The sequence below is a fragment of the Trachemys scripta genome, chromosome 3, assembly GCF_013100865.1.
Source record: "Trachemys scripta elegans isolate TJP31775 chromosome 3, CAS_Tse_1.0, whole genome shotgun sequence".
NCBI classification, from domain to species: Eukaryota; Metazoa; Chordata; order Testudines; family Emydidae; genus Trachemys; species Trachemys scripta.
Window position 1 is genome coordinate 12547483 of NC_048300.1, and position 20966 is coordinate 12568448.

Below are 20966 nucleotides of genomic sequence, written 5' to 3' on the forward strand. Positions count from 1 at the left end.
ACATGACCTATGGATCTTGGTCTCATGGAGGTCAACAGGAAAATCCTCTCAGCCTGCGATGGGACTAGTTTTGGACTCTTGGCTGTTACATTGATTAGTGTTAATCCCTAGCTAATAAACTGGCTGGTAATTGTGTTCATGCGATACAGCATGTAGCAAAAGCATCCCAAGTATATTTCCACTCCTCTAGCCCCACTCTGCATGCACTTGTTTATAAAATATTAAGCAAGACATTACATTTCCTAGAAGGGAGTTTGTATTAATATTTTAGTCCAGCTCCAAACATTCTTATTCATTCGTCTGCTCTAACAGCAGCCTTGCTGCAGCACTGCAGGTCTTTACGAATTTAATATCTATATAAATTCTTTTAATTTAGCATGTTATTTGTTGAACTGTATCATCTGTTGCTCATGGTTTTAGCTCAGTCAGTGAAGAAGAATACAGATAGAGGCCTAAAAATGGAACAACAGAAGGGTTTGGTCATCAGAGGGTAAGTCTAGACTGCAGTTAAAAACCCGCACCTTAACAGCTTGTGATTATAACCTGTCATTTTTTTTATTCCCTTGTATATACTTGTAAACTCATTTAATTCCTCTCACCATTGTTTCTCTGTCACATTTTAACCTGCCCAAATATTTCACTGCCATCTCAGTGTCAGTCTGTGTGAGTGGCAGAAGAGGACACTATTATTGTCTTAAAAATGCACCCTTGCCACCTTCAAGCCCCTGGGATAAGTGTATCGTTGGTGTGATGCTAAATGCCTTCACTAGCACAGAACTTAAAAATGCACCCTGTCTAAAACTGCTCTTCCAGGAGTATAACTGTTGTTTAGTATTTGTGCCATGTCAGCACCAGAGCTCAGTTGTCTGCCCAATCAGAATTAAAGCCTATTGTCATAATATATGGAATCACAGTCCTCAAACAGGAAGTGTTTAATAAACAAACCAGCTACAACTATAAACCCATACAAACAGACTTCTACAGAGCTTGGGTTCCAGCTTTATCCTGTTTGTTTACCAGGTAATCACACTCTGTCTGGAACTCTCTCTGCAGCACACACACATCTAGTGGCTAAATAATATAACACATATCATGACAACTGTTTTTACTAGGCACTGTGCCAACACCCAGGCTGTGCCCCGAAGAGCTTGCAATGTAAGATGGACACTAATAATGGGCATGGAATGGCTTTCAAAATGTTTGTGATCCAGCATTCAGACAAGTTTATTTTATGTATTTAAATCCATTCTATTTAGTCCTACAAAATCCTTTAAGCAGTTTAAGTGTACATTTAAATAGCACATTGATGGAAAATCTCCATGAAGGACACCACTAACAAAGCTTGTGGAAATCAAGTTCCCTGCAACTCAGTCCCTCCATCTTCTGTTTAACACCATTGCTAATTCTTTCCTTCACATAGCATTGCACAGCTGGGGCAGAGGAAGGACATGATCCATTCTTGGACTTTAAAAGTTGCCAGCAACTTTCTGAAACCAGGAAACAAGGCTGTACTGTTTAACTTCCTATCTGGATTGTCACCGTTTTTACCTCTGCCAGTAGCGAGAGCCGCCTGAGAAAACAGCAGGAAACACAGTGCTGAACATTTTTCAATTCAGCAGGAGGAAGTAGATCCTTGTTGACATGTCCCTGGCTCCCCACACTCCTTTTTTATTCTAAATGCTACTATAAAAGCCAACACCAAACGTATAGAGCTGGCACAGCTCCAGGAAATAAGAGGTGAAGCAGAAGAATCCTTTTTGGGAGAAAGACGGGGGAGAAAAAGCTCAGTTTAAAAAATATAGAAAAATGATGTGGCTATATTTAAAAACCATTTTATTATAGATATGATTTATGATGACATTATGTGCAATGTCCTTGTTTACAGCCGTAGAGAACAGAGTGACTTGTATAGAAAGGAAACAGATGCATTCTGCCTGCAGCTTCATAGGTCTGCTCTGTAAACCACTGCTACTGCTATAATTCTCCAGGAGGGCACCAATAAAAATTGTATAACATTTTATTGCACTTGTGACACTAGTTATTATATTGAGCAGCCAGACAGCTTATCCAGGGGCTGGCCCTTTTTCCTGTCTTTTAGTACGGAGTAAATTGCTAGACTGTCACCAGAAACCGAAACACTAAAACGGGAATAGTTTTAGAATTCATTTTGGGTCACTTCTAATATTTGTGATCTACGGTGCAAATACCCAGAGCAGGAAAGCTCATCAGAGAACAATGGACAAAGGAAGGTCAGAGCAAACATTCCAAATTAAGTATCAAGGGATTTTAAAACAAATTTGGGGAAAAGTATGTGGTTTGGTCATCAAAGGAAACTTTGGGCCAGGTTCTCTCCTTTCCCCCCATCACTTTTCACTGCGAAGAGAATAGAAGTTGGCTTTTATCTCTCCTGCAATGGATGAATTGGGTTCAGATTCACTAGAGCCAACTCCCAATATGATTCCCATTATGAGTCCCAGCATAAGGGGACTGGCATATGTGGGGAGCAGCAGGGAGGGGTATGACTGGAGAATGGTGAGCTCCAGCAATCACCCACTGGCAGATGGTCTCCAGGGGACCACTGACAGCCGCTATAGTTTTGAGCAGCACTCAAGCTGCACCAAGGTGAGGCTGGCACAAAGCTGTCTGTAGAATGCTCCCTAACAGGGCCGGCTCCAGGCACCAGCCGAGCAAGCTGGTGCTTGGGGCGGCAGTTCGTAGGAGGCGGCATTCCGCCCAATCCTAGGGCGGCACGGCCGCCTTTTTTTTTTTTGGTGGTGTTCCGCTCCGGCCGCCCTGTAGGGGGCGGCGACGCAGAGGACAGGAGCACCCTGCAGCAAGCCCAGCAGGGCAGCCCGCGTCCTTCCCTCCCAGCCGACCGGAGCGGCGCAGAGCCTCCCGGCAGGCGGCGGCACCACATGGCAGCTCCCCACTGAAGCCCTGGCCGCCCCCCTTCTTTCGCTCTCTCCCTCCCGCTCCCCCTGCTAGCCGGGGCACATCTGCAGAGGGAGTCCCCCTGCACCCTGGCTCCGGCCGCCGCAGGTTTTTTTTGCTTTGCCATTCTGGCCGCCCCCGGGTTTTTTTTTTTTTTTTTTTTGCCTGGGGCGGCCAAAAAGCCAGAGCCAGCCCTGCTCCCTGATGCCACCCTTCACCCCGCTCTGCTAAACCAACTGGAAATCTGGTACAGGAAGGAATCTGGGACTTTATTCCCAAGGGGCAACATCTGCCACCCTTGCTCATTCTCAGCAACATCTTACTCCACGAATAGCCCCATTGAAATCAATGGAATGGAATAAGATGCTGAATGGGAGAGAAGAATTTGCTCCCCGGTACAGAAGCAATACACCAGCTTGCTCCATTATCCCCAAAATGCACTGTTTTCTAGAGTCTGGTATGACACATATAATGATTTTATCATTATATGAAGATATTCCTATCTCATAGAGCTGGAAGGGACCTTGAAATGTCATTAAGTCAAGTCCAGCCCCCTGCCTTCACAGCAGGACCAAGTACCATCCCTGACAGATTTTTGCCCCAGGTCCCTAAATAGCCCTCTCAAGGATTGAGCTCACAACTCTGGGTTTAGCAGGCCAATGCTCAAACCACTGAGCTATCCCTCCCCCTACAAAAAGATTAAATTTTAGTAAATTATAACGCACAGGAGCTAAAAAGTGAATGATTTTTGTAACATTACCAATCCCAAGATGGGGCAAAAAGGATGCAGATATACTCTTACCAAATATTCTGATTGATTCAGGGACATGTGTTTAATGTGAAGTAACTAAGCGGTTGCCCTGACTTATTGGGACTACTCAACTATCTAGGGAACATGTGATCTTAAATACCTTCCAGAATCAGGGCCTAAGGGTAGGATCCACAAAGGTACGTAGACACCTAAACCCCAGACTTAGGTGCAAAGGTCAATAACAGGAAATTCAAATGAATATTGGGGAAAAGTTCCCTAGCATTAGAGTCCATCTGACTATAGAATAAACTCCCTACAGAGGTTCTGGAAGTGTCACTACAACCTGATCAGGAAAAAAATACCAAAGCATGTAGCTACATTCGTCACAGGCAATGGGTGAGGCTTATTTCATTCATGCCCGTAAAGCGCTGTGAGATGTTGAGATGGAAGACTATCATTATCTGAAGGAACAATTCTGAATTACTAGGGAGACTGCTTAGATACTTTCACCAGTAGATCTCAAAAACACTTTACAAAAGAGGTCATTATTTATTGTCCCCATATTACAGGGGGGAAACTGAAGCACGGAGAGTGGAAGGGTCTTTCCCAAGGTCTCCCAGCAGGCCACAAGAACAGCCCCCAGGGCTTCTGTGTCCCAGTTCACCACTCGCTCCACTAGGCCACACTGCTTTTTAATTAATTAATTAAGGCTTATTAATCTCTCATAATGGTGCAACCTGGAAATTAAATCTGCCCCTTATGCTAGTGAGTTACTGACTAATGCTCCTCTCTATCCCATCTCCATTCTCATTGTGCCAGGGTCTATCTAGCTCGTGTAAATATTTCACTGTCCTTTAAAATAAAGTTTGATTATCACTTGCCAGTAGGAATGCTCCCCTAAACCGGCTGGCTTCTATAAAGGAGTTTGGTGGGAGTTTATAGGACTTATCCAGCCCTTCTCATGAGTCTTCAGCTGAAGGAGAGCAGTGGATCTGGTGGCTTTTTGAAGACCATTACACAACAGGAGTGGCCACACATCACCCCTGAAAATGACAAAGGGGAGCAGTAGGACCCCGGAGGAAGTGGCAGCAGGGGATGCAAGGCAGTCCTGGGGTTGGGGCTGTCTCAGAGAACTCAAACCTCCATGTAAACATGAATATATCAATGACTATGACATGTAAAATCACTGATTCCAGAGCATTAGTTAAGAGGCTGCAAAAAAAAAAAAAAAAAAAAAAAAAAAAAGGACTCAAAGAAAACGCTTTCTGGGGTGAATGCCATGCTCATGGAATATGCTGCATTGACATCCCTGTGTGACAGGGCATACCAAGCCCTACCTGCCCCCTGCCAGAGCCCCCACTGCCTTGGCACACATGGCCCTATGCAGGTGTCCTTCTGGAAGAGAAGAACTGCAAGTTCAGACCTCCTGGGGAAGCCCAGAGAGGCCTTTCGGGGATGCCTAGAGAGGCCTCCCATGTTCGGCTTCGGGCAGAACCAGCGAGGGTTGGTCCTCCGGCACCTAGAAGGGCTGGGAGCAGGTGAAAGACAATCAGAGCCCAGCAGACCAAATGAAAAGGGCTGGTTGCTTCTACAAAGGGCCAGTTCGGGATGAAGCCAGCACAGTAGAGGCAAACTCTCCCTGACCGAACCCAAGAAACTTGGCCCACTCAGATGCCTAACCTCAACAAGACTGGATCGCTATGAAGGATTAGTGTTTATAGTATGGACTTTAATGCCCAGGAGGCTATTTTGAGTTGAGATTTAATTTGTTTTCTATTAATCCTGGAAAGGATCTGGATGGAGAGCTGACCTGGCTGGAGCGCTAGGCCACGGAAGTATCAGATCATGGTGGACCCAGCACTCAAGGGGGTCCTAGAGTGAAAGAACTCCTGCAATATTGTGTCTGACATGAGGGGGGGCTCTGGTGGTGAGTGCACTCCTTAAATCCCTGGAAACTAAACTCTTCAACATAGCCACGAACTAGGAACAACATTGGCAGCAACCGTGCATGTTTGTTTCCTCACCCTGCCTTGCTAGTGGACCTCCTCCCTGTTCTCAAGGGTCTGCCTCTGTATGGAAAAGAGTAGGCCAGGCTCCATGGACCTGCAGCCCTTAGCCTGTCAATTAGAGGGGATTTTTTGTTTTGTTTTTAGGTTTGTATGAAAATAAGGAATATTCTTCTCAGTGTCATTTCATGGAAAAACTATTCACACCTTAGTGCAGGCCACCTCAGAGACCCAACATTTTTTGACAGAGTGATGGGTTTTGCACCCACATGGACAATTTCAATAGGTGGCACATTTCTGTGCCCAAAACTCCATCTATGGCAGAATGACATTACTGATTTCAAAATTAGGGGTCCCTGAGCCTGAGCCAATGCCCAATGAAGTAAATGGAAAGACTCCCATGGACTTTGGAGCAGGCACCTTAAAGCTACGTCTACACTATACACCATTGGTGATGGGTGTGTAGTGTACATGGAGCTACACGCAGCAGGCTGTGTCCACACTGCAGTGTGTAGCTAGACATGGCAGTGAAATGCTCTGGCAGAGGAGAGGTAGTGAGGAAAGGCTGCTGCCAGCCCCCCTGCCAGAGCCTTTCACCCTGGAGGGGAAATGCTCAAGCAGCATGGAGCTGGAAGAGCCTTTCCTGCCTGCTGGAGCCTTTACCTGCAACTTGGGAAAGTCTCCAGTGGTGGGGAGCTACCAGAGCCTCTCTCTGCAATGGGCAAAGGCCTCACAGTGGACACCTGTCCAACCTGTTTCCCACGACCTCCCCCCTGCCAAAGCCTTTCCATGCTGGGGGAGTCTCTTCCTGTGGTGGGGAAAGGCTCCAGCAGCAGAGAGGCAGTGCGACACTAATAGCTAAAAATAGCAGCATAAACGGGAGGCACAGCTTGGGCAAGCCGAGAGCATGTAATGTACATACTCTCTTCCATACCCACACCCTTCAGGCATGTCTTTACTTGCCTCACCAGCGACACTGCGATTTATACCCGCGATGGGGGGCTGGGCACACTGCAAACCACCAGATAAAGTGTGCAGTGCAGACGCACCCTAAGAGCAGTGTTTTCCTTCCACTAACCATCTTCCTCAGGCCACATCCCTCTGTTGTGATTTGAATGGGTTCTTCGTTTATTTTGACTGTTAAGCTCCTTGGGGAAGGGACTGTCTTTCTTTTTGCCTGTAAAGTACCAAGAACATCTAGGGTGCTATATAAAAACTGGCAGCTGATGGCAACTGCATATTAAGTACTGACCTGGGCTGGATTGTACCAGTAATTTAGAGAAGAAAGACTCTCTATATGCTCACCAATGCCCTGAGCCATTCCCTCACCCTGCTGGAGCACCACTCTTCTGCTCTTTTATGATTTTATTCAGATCCTTTCATGGGTCACAGTCCACCTTCTCATTCCAAGTGTTGAAAAATTCCCATGATGCAGTGGGAACAGGCTGGCTGTTTTGGTTTGCCATGTTTCTGCTCTGAGATGGGTGTGGTGGGTAAGATCTCTTCCTTGGGCTCTACAATGGTGACATGGTCTGGCAGGGGTTTCTGGGGTCCAATCTTCCCACTTGGGTCCCAAGGCAACATAATCTTTACTTTCATACCCAGCACACCCTGCCTGAGAAGGACGTGGCGCATTGCTGTACCGACATCCTAGTTTACAGGGTCTCCACTGTGGAGCATCAGGCCATCCACAAACTTCATCAACTTGGCTCGCTGGCCTCTGAGTTTACCGGACACCACCACCTCACAACCCGTAACACCACTCTCCATAATGAAGCGGAGGAGCCATAGCAGGCTCGACGCACTGCTAAACCTCCCAGAAGTTTATAACGCAGGGACTCTGCTTGTGCAATAGCACAGGAGATGTCTATAATGCTCTGATGATTGATCAAAAGATCCCCACCTTTCAATGTCTTAAAAGTGTCTTTGAAACTGGCATTTTTATTAGTGAGATGACTTATCCAGGGGAGCAGGGAAGTTCCAACTCCGATTAAAACATCCTGTCTCCCATCAGTAAGAAAGCTATGATAAGAAAAACAGACTTTCCTTTCTTATCGTTCTTCCATTATGGAATGTAAACAGATGTCAGAATTTGAGGCAGATGCCTCTGAGGAGTTGAAGGTTCCCCCGAAATGGAATGATTTCACCAGCTAAAGCAATAGAGGCAGAGACTTAGACCTTGTCTCTACTAGAAAAGTTGCACCAGTTTAAAGATTGATTTTGAATGAATCTTGTTAAACAAGGCAATCTCATAATGTAGATCAGCTCAAACCAGTTAAACTCTTCCTTAAATGGGTTAGCGTGCATCGGTAACTTACCAAATTAAACTAAACTGAGTTAAGCAAAGGTTTAAGAGTGTCTACTGGAACTGGGCAAAAACTGGAATTTTTGTACTGTAGAAATTCCAACTTTTTTTTAAAAAAAGCATCCTACATAGGGACAAAAAGTTGAAATATCAAAATTTGTTGCAAAATGAAAAGTTCCAAAAAAAATAATTGATTTAGAAATGCTTTGTTGCAACATTTCTGATCAAAACAAAACATTTTGACTTTCCTGAATCAAGATGTCTCCTGTCTGTTTGCTGAAGCAAGTCAAACCACATTTCATTTTGTCTTGTTCAACATTAATCTGTGTCCCCTGAGCTGCCACAATGCTTCATGGTGGTTGTAGTTTGGGTGCTTCATGCCCCCATTCACCCACTGTGGACTGGGCTCCTTCACCGGACTACATCTCCCAGGATGCAGCTGAAATGAAATATTTCAATTCAGTTTGACAAACCAAAATATTCTGATTTGAGTCAAACCAATTTGAAATGAAATATTTTGTTTGGACTTTCCCAGTGGAAAGTTGAAAAAATCTGGCAAAACTGAAACTTTAGATTTTGAAGAAACTGAATCTTCTGTCAAAAAAAAAATTTGACCAGAAACCTCCTGACCCTCTCTCGTGTCTACATTAGGGGTTCACATGAGTGTAACTAGATCACTTTTAAATTGATTTAGTTACATTAGTTCAATTTTTCTAATATAGACGAACCCTCACAATGTTTTAAGTAGCAGAGCAACTGCATTATATGAGCATTTTTCGACATTAATGGAATTGAGATCTCTAAACGGGCACCGTATAAGGTTTCCAATAAGAAGGACTAGCCCTTCCAATCCAATAACCTTGTAAATTATCAATTTCCACATCAGAGGACTGCATTTCTAGTTCTTCTAGGGTCCCCTGAATGATAAGACAGACACTACAAGGGGGAAAGGATCCTTCCATTAAGGAAGAGCTTATAGAAAAATTTCAAGAGATGAATATCTTCAGAATTCCATGACCTCTCTGAAAGTGAGAGCATGTTGGATAAGAATAAGAAAATGACAGGCAATAAAAAGCTCTCACTTTCAGAGAGGTCACGGAGTTCACTTTTAAATCAATTTAGTTACATTAGTTCAATTTTTCTAATGTAGTTCAACCCTTAGAATGGTTTAAGTAGCAGAGCGACTACATTATAGGAGCATTGTTAGACTTTATGTAATGGCACGGAGATCTCTCAACGGGACCTGTATAAGGTTTCCAATAAGAAGCGCTACCAAAGACTAAATGTTTTAAATGAAGAGATGCTCAAGATCCAAATCAGCATTTTCGAACAGCCCATGTATGGAAGGAATTGAGCTCTGCGGCTGTGATTTCACCCATTGTAAAGAAGGATTCATCTGCCAATAGTAAAAAGAACAGGAGTACTTATGGCACCTTAGGCCTGGTCCACACTAACCCCCCACTTCGGACTAAGGTACGCAAATTCAGCTACGTTAATAACGTAGCTGAATTCAAAGTACCTTAGTCCGAACTTACCGCGGATCCAGACGCGGCAGGCAGACTCCCCCGTCGAGTTGGAGTACTGGTGTCGACGGCGAGCACTTCTAGGATCGATTTATCGCGTCTAGACAAGACGCGATAAATCGATCCCAGAAGATCGATTGCCTGCCGCCGAACCAGGAAGTAAGTGTAGACCTACCCTTAGAGACTAACAAATTTGAGCATATGCTTTCGTGGGCTACAGCCCACTTCTTCGGATGCATAGACTGGAACATACAGCAAGAAGATATTTATACATACAGAGAACATGAAAGGGTGGAAGTAGCCATACCAACTGTAAGAGGCCAATCAATTCAGATGAGCTATCATCAGCAGGAGAAAAAAGACTTTTGAAGTGATAATCGAGATGACCCATAGAAGATGTAAGGATAGATTCAATTAGTCTAATGACCCAACCATTCCCAGTCTCTGGTCAAACCTAAGTTAATGGTATCTAATTTGCATATTAATTCAAGTTCAGCAGTCTCTCTTTGGAGTCTGTTTTTGAAGGTTTTTTTGTTGCAAAATTGTCACCTTCAAGTCTGTCACTGAGTGGTAAGAGAGGTTGAAGTGTTCTCCCACTGGTTTCTGAATGTTATGATTCCTGATGTCAGATTTGTGTCCATTGATTCTTTTGCGTAGAGACTGTCCAGTTTGGCCAATGTACATGGCAGAGGGACATTGCTGGCACATGATGGCATAATAGTGGATGCTGATACAAGGTGAGAATTTGATTGCCCCAAATTCCAGACCATTCATATCCAGGTTCTTGGAAGATGGCCAATCACCATTTTTAAACATGCCAAAGTCATAACTTTGCAGGGGGAGGGATAGCTCAGTGGTTTGAGCATTAGCCTGCTAAATCCAGGGTTGTGAGTTCAATCGTTGAGGGGGCCACTTGGGGATCTGGGGCAAAATCAGTACTTGGCCCTACTAGAGAAGGCAGGGGGCTGGACTTGATGACCTTTCAAGGTCCCTTCCAGTTCTAGGAAATGGGATATCTCCATTTATTTTATTATATTATTATATAACTCCAGATAAATAGAATGGGCCAGATCCACAGCTGACATAAATCAGCATAGCTCCATTGACTTCACAAGTTTACAACAGCTGAGATCTGTTGCTTTAAAGTGTGTTAGAACTTAAGCTACAATCCATTTAATAATTCTGAAGCTTTTTTTCTCAGCTCCCTGATCTATTTGTAGTTTAAAGTGTTTTCATTGATTAGTAGAACGCAGAGCATGTTAAAACAGCTGTACTTTTGAATATTTGTTTTATCTATGATGCTGAATTCACTCATATCAGTTTTCCAAGACTTTTAACTACTTAAAGATTCCAAAAGCTCCTTGTAGTTTGGCCCTTTGCAGAAATCCCATTAGCAGCAAGTAGATTAATGGCCAAACCCATTTTGGAGATTCAAGTGCTATAAACTGTAAGAATAATGTAGAAAAATTGCATGGTAGCCTGAAGCCCAGACTGTACTGGTGAACATGTGGGTGGCTATTAGAATAAAGAACATACATAAATTAAATTAAAGGTAATTTTTTTCTACTCAGTAAATGCACTAAATCCAATATGTGTTCTACTCAACGCCAGTCATTGTAAAGCTTTAGGCATCCCTGTAATGTAATCACCAACAGAGTAATGAACATGGCCATTATTCTATTGCAGGATGCAGTACAACTTTGCATTAGTAATGGGATAGTATTAACAGTGCTGATAGATTCACTTATGGGGGTGAGGGGAATATCACAAAACTGTTCTACCCAGCATATAAACGGTGTGTGCTGTTCCTATGTGCTTTCTCTTGGTTACAGGATCACACCATTTGCATGGCCAGAGGGTCATTGGTGTCTCATTTGTGGAAATAAATGTACTAGCCTACAGTATGTTCAACCGTTCTTTTCTCTCCTGGTGTTGCACTGCCTGATGTTCTCTTTTCCTTTGCACTGTGCTTTTGGTTGGGCTGTTGTGTTTTCTTACAAGATTCCAAACCTTTAAATGAAAGTCAGGCTATCCCAGCAAAAGGGACTTCACCACTCACAAGCAGGACATGACATTATCTTAAAAGATAAGAAATAGAGTAAGCAATGGAGGTGAGAATGTGAACTCTTCAGGGGAAGGACCATCTTTTTGTTCAAAAAAGAACTACATAAGTTCATGGAGGATGGGTCCATCGATGACTGTTAGCCAGGATGGACAGGGATGGCGCCCCTAGCCTCTGTTTGCCAGAAGCTGGCAATGGGTAACAGGAGATGCATCAACTTGATGATTACCTGTTCTGTTCATCCCCTCTGAAGCACCTGGCACTGGCCACTGTCAGTAGACAGCATACTGGGCTAGATGGACCTTTGGTCTGACCCAGTATGGCCATTCTTATGTTCTGTGTTTGCACAGCCCCTAGCATAATGGGGCTCTGATCCATGACTGGGACTCGTCGGTTGTGTTGCAATACAAGCAATAACACGAATCTATATGTGTACTGCAGTTTACATGGTTAATCCATGGGAGACGACAAAATAAACATTAGAGTCTATCATTGGTTTATGCCTCAGGAATAGCCAGGGAGTTTTATGCATACTGCAAAGGACCAAATTCCAGAACGTCACCAGTTGCCCACAAAATGTTCCTAAATGGTTTGGTCTTGGCTACCTTAAAAATTGCCTCTCTCCTCCTGGGTTATTGTGGTAATTGAGGTGCTTCAGCTAACAGCCTTCTCCTGACAAATGGTGTGAGAGGGCACAGAAGGGTATTCTTAGGGAAAGCTTCTTGGATTTGCAAGGCACTTGCCTCCTGGATTTACCACACCCTGGATGTGCTGACTTTCAGGACACACTACGGTCTACGAGGCCCACCTGCTCTCCTAGACTTTTTCCTCCTGGTAACTGGGGGAGAAGCCAGGCTGGGACATGTTCTGTGGGGGTTGGGAAGATATTGTGGGGTAAATTTTCAAAGGGTTGAGGCCCATCCTCCCAATTTATGTGTACAAAATGAATTACCCCCACAATCAGGCAGGTGGAGGCTCTAGCACACAGATCTGCACCCACACCTGAACTGGGGGAGCAATATTTACAGGGGTAAAAGACTTCCACGAAAAAGAGACTGCCCGTCCGAACAGTCAGCTGGTTTTCTTGAACAACCTTTGGATGAAGGCGTCAGTAGGCACCCTCTGCTAATATGTACTTATACATTTAGTAATGCACTTAGATCTTGGGACAGGTGTAATGAAGTGAATAATAATAAATGAATAATAAATAAATGAAGCTGGTTGCATGATTCTGCCGAAAATCATTAAATGTATTACCTGTTTCACAGTGTGCACACACACACACACACACTCCTGTAGGTTATATATGTCCAATATGCGCTATTAGCAAATGTATGCAACATTCCCTGACCCATAGCTCTAACCACAGAATAACCCTCTATACTGTAGCTCCTGACACAGAGAAATGTAGACCAGCCCCTCATCAAGTTTTCAGTGCAGTCAGAACCAAGATGGATTCTTCTGTGAAATCCTGACCCCAGTAAAGCGCCCATTGACTTCAATGGGGCCAGAATTTCAACCAAGGTGTTTGGAAAATGCCTTTGTGCACTGTTCATTAGAATTCAGTCTCCATGCATCAATCTCTGCACAAAAGTGGAGATCAGGTACTTTCCAGTATCCTCCTTCTCCTCCTAGGATCAAGCAGAGGGCTCTCCGTGAAATCCTACACAGGCATATGTTGGGAGGAGATGGGCTCAGATCGATAGGTGGAAAGCTTCGGGCTGGACCAAGGCGGCGGGGACCGTGTTTCATTCCCATCCACACCATAAAAGGAATAAACAAAATAATATAGCTCTCCCACTTGCTTATCAATGACTAGCAAAACTGACAGAGGCCACATCAAAGGATTCGGCACATCAGGTATATGACAGAAACCAGTCATGTACAGTTTTGCCAAACTACACAACCCGTTTAACGGACTCACACTCTAACCAGGGTGAACATTAAATTGAATTGCTTATTCTATAAAGCTATATTGCAGAAATGGATGGTGATCCATGGCTCTGCTTAGATTAACTAACTTAGTGGAAAGAGATTGAAAAAGACCTAAAAAGCCAAGAGGAAAAGGAAAGCTTTGTGCCTTTGAAATCCTAAAATATAGAAAGGCTTTCATCATAAGTCATATGGTTGTGGGGGGAAATCTGGTGCACTGCTTTAAATCAGTGTGGATATTTGTAAATGATTTTTTGTTATAGTTATGCAGTAGCTGTAAAACATATAACATCAATTCCCAAGCTATACGAAAGCTTACACCCAAATAAATTTGTTAGTCTCTAAGGTGCCACAAGGACTCCTTGTTGTTTTTGCTGATACAGACTAACATGGCTACCCCTCTGAAACATTCCTACGATTCACTTAAAACGTGTTAAGGGCAAGGAGTGGTATTTCCAAAGCATCTATGAAATTTAAGAACACGAGTCCCATTGTGCTCTTAAATAACTTTCAAAATCCACCCCCAGAGTTTATAAAATAAGAACCTATCATTAGGCACCTAATCAGAGGGCCTGACTTTCAAAGTAGTGAATATCTGGTGGGGGGAGGGATAGCTCAGTGGTTTGAGCATTGGCCTGCTAAACCCAGCATTGTGAGCTCAATCCTTAAGGAGGCCATCTGGGGCAAAATCAGTACTTGGTCCTGCTAGTGAAGGCAGGGGGCTGGACTCAATGACCTTTCAGGGTCCCTTCCAGTTCTATGAGATAGGTATATCTCCATATATTTTTTTAAAAAAAGCTCCCATTGGCATCAATAGATACAGTACAGACTGAGATACAATACACTTTGAGACTGCTTCCTGGTGTGCCTGGCTTGAGAAGATATTTCCTCCCTACACACTATTGGCCAAATCTGGAAAAATCACCCTGCCAAATCTGCTGAATTTCCATGGGATTTAGAGCAGCTTTATAATCATAATGAATGATTGTATTAGCACTGCATGAACACGTATGTGGTGATTAACTTATTTTTTCAAAGTCATGGATAAAAATGAGCAGCGCAGCAATAGAGAACTTTTATTAACCCTCTGGGAGTTCAAGAATGGTCATGGAATTGGGTACATCTGCTAACAATCATGCACATCTTTAAAGCAACACCCTCAGCATTGTCAATTCAAAAAACCCCAACAGCTTTCCATTAGATGGTATGCAAATGTTCTTTGAAATTCCTCTTCTCAGCTCTCCTGATAGGCTCAGGTCCCATGTGCTGCTTCAACTTTTAGTTTAGGCTATACATCCCAACAAAATCCTCTTATAGATAATGTGATCATAGGTCTCAGTTTTACTAGGAGAGTCCCATCTTTTTCATATGATATCCTAGGACCTTCTTTTGGGATACCGTAAATGCCTTGGCACCTCATTTAATCAATCAAAACTGGGACAGGGGCGTATGTCTCTGTGGGAGGCTCGGAGCTGAGTGGGTTTTTGTTCTGGGGTGTTTTTTTGCTCATCCCATTTGAGATGCAGTTCTCTTTCCCAGTCTGGGTGTCTCTGGTTTGTGGGTTAGTGACTAGGATATGAATGAAATGTGAAAGATGGAACATTCCTCTTTTATTTTATTACCCTTTTTTTTTTTGGTCAACTCTACCATGGTCTGTCCTTCCTAGAGAAATAGGAAAAGGATACATAGGCAAAGGTACACCTGTGTAAAAGCGAATGTTGAGCATGGCCAAGCTACTAATTACTGGCAGAGCCAAAATTGCCAAGCCATGCATGATACAGGAAGTTAGCAAAGGAGGAGTCGAAACAGGAAAGAGAATTTTAAAAAAACAGAGTTCGGGAGAAAGGGAGTTAACCAGGGAAGAACTGGTTTAAAACTGGTTAGTGAGGGTCATATTATAAGGGGTTAAAATCCTTGTGCTGTTATTCATAATAATGTGTGTGGTGTGATTTGGTTGGTTGGTTCCTTTTCCCCGGTGAGGATGACTAAAATTCTATTTCCATGCTTTTGTCTAGAGCGCTTACTTTCTTTAGAAGATGAGCGTGATGCTTGCTCTCTCTGATAGAAACGTTCAGCGATAGAAATGATAGGAGCTGTTCAAGATGCATTGCCAGACCAAGTAGAATGTCCTCTGTGTTCACCAGGAGCAAACAGTCAAGTGGAATAAGCGTTTGGAGTGAAGACAAAAGTCAAATTAATGTAGACTTTGAGGAAGCTGATCCTTTGCTCAGAGTGAATCTTAACAAGTTATTTGGTGTTTCATGATAAACTAATTCAGAACACTCAGGCTATGTCTACACTTAAACCACTAGTGGCACAGCGGCAGTGTGGCAGCACTTCAGTGTAGACACTCATACAGCTACAGGAGGTGATTTCCCATTGCTGTAATTATCCACCCCCCTGAGATGCAGTAGCTTGGTCGAGGGAAGAATTCTCCTGTTGACCCACTGCTGTCTAGACGGGGGTTAGGTTGGCTTTTTAGGCTTTTTTTAGGTGGATTTTCACATCCCTGAGCGATGTAGTTGAGTTGACCTAACTCTTCAGTGTAGACCTGGCATCAGCTGCTGCAAATATTCCTCCACTTTGAGAAACGTGCACGGGGTGGTGTTGAGCGAGAAACTGGTAGGACTGATGCAAGCACGTGTTTGTTTTTAATGTACTTTTGTCTCATATTAATATGACTATGAAGTGCCCCACCAAATGTTGCCAATAAGCATGTGAGTGACTTTTGTCAGGAGGGAAATAAAATGAATGTAATGGAAGACACAGGAGAATATGGGAAGGAGAAGGTGGGAAGAATATGGAGAGACTGGGAACAGGAACATGAGAGAGAGAAAACTTAGGGGGAAGAAGAATGAATTTGCCCTAATGCTGTGGATGCAGGTGGGACCTGAGTCACCAGTCCATCTCTATTCAGAAAAACACTTAAGAATGTGCTTAATTCAGCAAGATTTAGATACAGCGTGTGCTTAAGTGCTTTGCTGATCGTGGCAGACCACTGCATCATTGCCAAAGTGAACCCACTGTATTAGAGCAAATACATCCCCACTGTAACTCCTTTGATCTAGCTGGAGTTATAACAAGGTCAAAGGCAGGCCACAATGATTATATATGATACACAATAGATGGGATTTCTTTTCAATCTCTATTGTACGTGCCATCCTGAAAAAAAAAGCCTATATTTAGACCAGTGTGCAAACAGTAGGAAATGATCTACTTAAAAAACATTGCTGTTTGCCTACTGATTGCTTTGTCTGCAAAACATTTTTTTAAAATATTAGGCTTATGCCCCTTTATCATGTATAAAGAAGGGCTGAATATTTTTGGTTCCTGTTTGTTTACCATAGAAATATCAGTGTCAAGCCTAGTCTTGCTGCAGGACCTTCTGGAGAGTTCAGAGGATGTATGTTGTGAGTTACAATTGTCACATTCATAGAATATCAGGGTTAGAAGGGACCCTCAGGAGATCATCTAGTCCAACCCCCTGCTCAGAGTAGGACCATCCCCAGACAGATTTTTGCCCCGATCCCTAAATGGCCCCCTCAAGGATTAAACTCATAACCCTGGGCTTAGAGGGCTAATGCTCAACCCACTGAGCTATCTCTGTTACACCTTAATGAAAGGGGAGAGTTTTTGTATCTTTAACAAAGATTTCCTTTCTCAGAAATGTTCATTCTTCATAGACATGAAATAAGCGTTTTAAAAAAAGTTTTCAATACTTTGACTCAAAGTCTCTTCCCCTCCGGAAGGTTCAGTTAGGATTCTCTTGGCTTTTGTGGTGTGGTCATTTCACTCGCTCTCAAGTCAGTGCTGCCTTGCAGGCTAGAAAGGACTTGACTTTCTAAGATAGCAGACAGAGGTGAAAAACACAAAGGCCTTGTACTGCTTTTACTATACGTGGATGCAGTTATACTATTACAGATTATTCCCATATGGGAAGGAAAATGAACTATGCTGGCATAAGCACATATACACCAGTATAACAGCATCCACATAGATAATGATGTAACTGCATACACATTAGGGGTTGTCTAGATATAATTGCAGCGGTAAAATAATTCACATCCCTGACCAACATAATTATACCACTACGAAAACCTCATGCCGACCAATCCTAAAAAAAACACCACAACCCCTTCTTTATATATATATCTAAGGGGCAAAAGAGAGCACAAGCTCAATTTAGTTTTTCCCTTTGCAGGTGACCTTAATTGAACAATCTTGGCTTGTAAACCGTGTCCAGTCCAACTTGTTCTATACTAAATTCTTCCAGACATGCAACAATTCTCTCAGACTCTGCAAATAAAGCACAGAAGCAGACCAAGGCCACAAATTGCCACCGTTCGGTGTCATCCTAGCAGAAACGTACCTTTTTGCCTCTTGGCACGATTAAGGCAAGAGCAGTTTTTAGGATGTCTATCGCAGCAATGAATTATACAGCAATCAGAATAGAACCATTGAAGGTAGTGCTGAAAGAGGTTTTTCCCAATAACTTAATATACTTTTACTTCCCAAATTGATGTAGCCTGGATAAGATATGGCCCGTGCTGCAGATAGATAAGAAGCTTGCTGCATTGAAGACCTTCATAACTCATTCCTTTCACTAGTATGTTCTGAAATAGAAAGTACATTGAAGACAGGAAATCATTTCATTCCTATTACAAGAATTTCTGATGGCAATATTGCACTTTAATGCTTGGCTATGAAATGAGTCCATGTCATCAATGAAGGCAACTGAAATGGGTGGATTAATTCAGCATTTTGCCTAACAGATGTTATAACAAATTCCTCATTGGAATGTGCCTGGCTGTGTCATACATACTAGTAATTAGTTCAAAGAGCCTTAGAAACAAATATCCCAATTTCTATAGAAATAAATATCCCATCTCCTATTATTTTAGATTGGCTCTTTTTGCTGCTTCTCATTACATTGCAGGGTTTCATGTCAGTGCTATAAATTGGGACATTGCTTCTCTAGTGATGCAGTGCATCAATGTTAACAGTTCATATTGCTTGTGCATGGTTTGCAAACCCTCCTGGAAAAAGGAAATTTGAAAAATAAATAATTCATCACAAATTGTTCACCCTGCTCTACCTACATCTGTTGAATAGACTCAGACTTGGACTCTTTGATCTCCAAGACTAGAGGTCTACGTGCTGCATTTCTATATTGGCAACCGGGCAATTCCAAAAACCACCATCTCCCCGAAGTAGGGGGCAGCTATTTGAGTGGGAATTCCCTCTGCTGATTCAGCATTGCGTTCGTTAGTTTGAGGCCTGAATCCCATTTATGCTAAAGCCTCTTTATGCCACTCCATCAGTGTAAAGGGGCCTTGGAGTGCGAGTAAATTACATATGTACACCTTTAAAATTGTGAAAAGGGGACTGGGTATAAAGAAGAATCAGGCCTTTCTCCTTTGCTTTATCCAGGTGGTCACCCAAACTAAAGGCCTTATTTCTAACTGAGGAAATTAAATTTCAGATCCAAGGTTTAAAATCCTCACAACAAAAGGAATCTTATAGCTTAACTCACTGGGCTTGTCTACATGGGGAAATCCAGGAAAATTAATCCAAATAAACTGAAGGCGTGGATTTGAAGTGGACTAGTTAAACTAGTTAAACCATATTAAATCCCTGTGTAGACAGCCACATTCAGAATTAAATTTAAATTAAACTGAATTAAGGCCACTTTAATTCTGAATGAGGGTGTTCACACAGGAATTTAATGCAGTTTAACTAATTCGCTTCAAATCTGTACTTTTAGTTAATTCAGATTAATTTTCCTGATCAATGTCTCCATGTAGACAAGCCCTGTAGATGGCTTTCTATGTATTTATGTTGTGCTCCTCACCTTGGGATGTAAGCATTTTATACGTTTGAAAGTTAAAAAAAATATCTGGTTTTGTTTGGTTTTCCCTCCCTCCTCATTTTCTCCCTCACTGTTGTTGTGGGAAAGCAGGGAGATTAGTGGTTGCTCTAGTTGCCTGGGGAAGTGATTTGTGCCAACTAGGCAGGTTCTATCTTCCATCCTTGTGAGTCTCACCCTTGTGGTTGTTCCCGAGGAGGTTGTGATTGTGGCAGGAGAGGTAGTTTCTTGAGTAACTTGGGCCAGCCTCTTGGGGGCAGGGAAGGCTTTGGGTATCAGACTGAAACCTTGGGTTTGATTTTGTATTCAATCAGACTGCAGATTTACAGGGTTGGAATTACTAAATAAGCTGACTGCTGCATTCTGCACCAACTGGGCTTCAATTCGGGCAGTAAGAGGTTACATATGGGTTACAATGGTAAGTTGTGAATGAACAGATCGGTGGCAGACAGGAGGGTATGCAGTCTTTTGGACAACTAGACATGGAAGCCAGTATTTTTTAGGATGTGTAGCCCTTTGGGCATTCAGCAGCTGCAAGAGGTCCATAAGGACCCTGAGGGGCTGCAGACTGACTTGATGATTTGAGGGAAGATGCCCATAGTGGAATGAAATGTTACAGAAGTGGCAAGTTCTTCAAAGGATTTTCTTCTTCACACTAGAACAGGGGTAGGCAACCTATGGCACGTGTGCCAAAGGCGGCACGCGAGCTGATTTTCAGTGGCACTCACACTGCCCGGGTCCTGGCCACCAGTCCAGGGGGCTCTGCATTTTAATTTAATTTTAAATGAAGCTTCTTAAACATTTTAAAAACCTTATTTACTTTATATACAACAATAGTTTAGTTATATATTATAGACTTATAGAAAGAGACCTTCTAAAAACGTTAAAATGTATGACTGGCACGCGAAACCTTAAATCAGAGGGAATAAATGAAGACTCGGCACTCCACTTCTGAAAGGTTGACGACCCCTGCACTAGAATCACTATCATTTTGCTCAGGCTTCACTTCAGCCAACTCTTCTCTACCTGGTATCTCCTGAGTGTTGGAATTGCAATCTCCAATCATGACATCTCATTATTATGTTTTGAAGCCCATTTATTAACCTGATGCACTCAGTAGTCACTCCCAGTGCAGCATCCACTGGCACTGAGACTTTCTTTTCCTATTTGCTTCTTTTAATAGAGCATAACATGAAAAAAATCCCTCAGTAACTTAGCTAGCATCTATCTGCGCACTGCTACCATTTTCTTTATATCTCAAGCAAAATCCCATCTCTAGATCAGAGCAGGATTTTTGAGTGGCAAGGCAATTACTAAGCTGAGTGACAGGGAGAATGAAGTACATTTGCACTGAAAGTTATTACCACAGCAGAAACTTCTGGCAGCACAGTGCAATGACTGACGTCCTAGTGGGTTATTATTATGGGCCTCATGCAAATGAAGTAGAAGCACTGACTGTTACAGTGTTTCTAATCAACAAAGTGTGATGCCAGTAATTAGATTTCAACTAAGTCACATCCCATTTCTTAGACATTAATTGGAGGAAGATATGCAGATTGCTGGTTAATGATAGAACAGTTATAGTTCCAT

The 20966-nt window shown here is 42.9% G+C and overlaps 1 pseudogene; it reads right to left on the reverse strand.

The window, feature by feature from the left end:
- Positions 1-7089: 7089 nt before the first annotated feature.
- LOC117874198 lies at positions 7090-7473 on the reverse strand (annotated as a pseudogene).
- Positions 7474-20966: the final 13493 nt, after the last annotated feature.